Raw genomic sequence first — 1,999 nt, forward strand, 5'->3', positions numbered from 1 at the left:
TCTTCTTCTTCTTCTTCTTCTTCTTCTTCTTCTTCTTCTTCTTCTTCCTCTTCTTCTTCTTCTTCATTTCTTTAAAAAGAATTATTTTATGTACATTTCAGACACACCAGAAGAGGGCATCAGATCCTATTTCAAATGGTTGTGAGCCACCATGTGGTTGCTGGGAATGGAACACAGGACCTCTAGAAGAGCAGTCAGTGCTCATAACCGCTGCACCATTTCTCCAGCAAGAGTGACTTTCTTAAGTTTTGCACCGCATGTGTGTGGGCTTGGCGGAGGTGGCACGGAGTGGAATTAATGTGCACATGTAATCCAAACTGTTTAGAAGGATCACTGAGCCAAGGAGTAAAAGGCAACATAACAAAGCCCATTTCATTTATTTTTTTTTCAATTTAGGTTCCAGTACAACATTTTAAATTTCAAATTTGTTCTAAAATTACGTTGTTTTTTTCTCTCCTTTTAGTCACATCATATGGTTTTAAATGTTTATTTATTTATTTATTCACTTTACACCCTTCCTTCCCTTCCAGGCTCACTCTCACACCCCCTCCCATCCCTCCCCTCTATTCTCATAAAAGAAGGGGAGACACCCCCCCTCCATGGGTATCAATCAGCCTTGACACTATTAATGATTCTCTATTATGCTTGCAGACAGGAGCCTAACATAACCGTCTTCTGAGAGGCTCCACTTAGCAGCTGATGGAAACAGATGCAGATACCTACAGCCAAACATTATGTGGAGCACAAAGAACTTGCTGTCCTTTCTTTGTGTGCCCTTGTCCCCCAGTTCTCTCTTTCAGGTGGTCCCCCCAGTCCCAGTTCACTGCCCTGCTGGATGGGGCATTCCAGAAGACCAAGAAGGGCTCCTAAAACCTGATATTGTTTGAATTTTTTTTTTTTTTTTTTTTTTGGTTTTTTGAGACAGGGTTTCTCTGTGTAAGCCTGGCTGTCCTGGAACTCACTCTGTAGACCAGGATGGCCTCTAACTCAGAAATCAGCCTGCCTCTGCCTCCCAAGTGCTGGGATTAAAGGCGTGCGCCACCATTGCCCGGCTGAGATGTTTTATAGAAAAGGGATTGTTCTGTCTTTTGGCAATCTTTCATGTGTTTTTGCTTTTATTTTATTTTTCTTAGTTTTCCTCATCAGTAATGTAGAGATTCTTGTCTCTTAGCTAATGAGAAATGCAAACCAGGTTCCTGTGTGAGGACTTCTTTTTCTCCCTGTATCCCTTTCACTTCCCCTACCTCATCCCCTCCATTTCTGGTTATAGTCAATGTTGATTATGTTGATCCAGTCCTCTACTTGCCTGTTACTCTGATTTATACTTTCAAAACTTTTAGGAACTTTATCTTTATTCCTCATTTTGTGAAGTTCTGTGACATAGTACCACAATGCTTGAAGTAAGTCCTCTCTACTCTCTGTAGCTGAGTCGCCTGTGGACCTTCCCACTGAGGAAGTGGAATGCTGGGAAAGCCAGTTGACAATCTTTAATTGTTTCTCATTACTGGCTTGTCTTTTAATTTCCAAGCCAAAATTATGTTTAATATTATCTTTCCCTATAATAACTGGCCCAACATCAGCCTTGAGTCAGTGGCCATAGTCAAGGGCCATTGCTTAGAGGCCTGGCTTCTAGTTTGGCAGCAGTACAGTGAGAAGAAGCGTGGACAGAGTCTTGGTAAACAGTTTTTGGTGAGGAGTGTGATGGCAGCTGCATCTCACAGGAGGCTGCTTCCCTCTAGGGCTGGGTTTTATAAAATGAGTTCTCATCTTCTTTAGCCTTTATCCCTGGACACCATCTCTTAGTAGGCTTAATAGTTGGGCAAACAGGTAGGTGATAGAGAACTGTCTTGTACTTGGGGTTAATATCAAAGATTGATGCCTTTTTTTTTTTTACCTCAGCTAAAATGGAAAATCTTGTAAATGAGGCAAAGCTGGGTAGAGTCCTCAGAAAGCTCTTTCATCATTAATAACCTCATGGCACAGTTCATAGTAAACTGTC

The sequence above is a fragment of the Grammomys surdaster genome, unplaced genomic scaffold, assembly GCF_004785775.1.
Source record: "Grammomys surdaster isolate TR1022 unplaced genomic scaffold, NIH_TR_1.0 126248, whole genome shotgun sequence".
NCBI lineage: Eukaryota > Metazoa > Chordata > Mammalia > Rodentia > Muridae > Grammomys > Grammomys surdaster.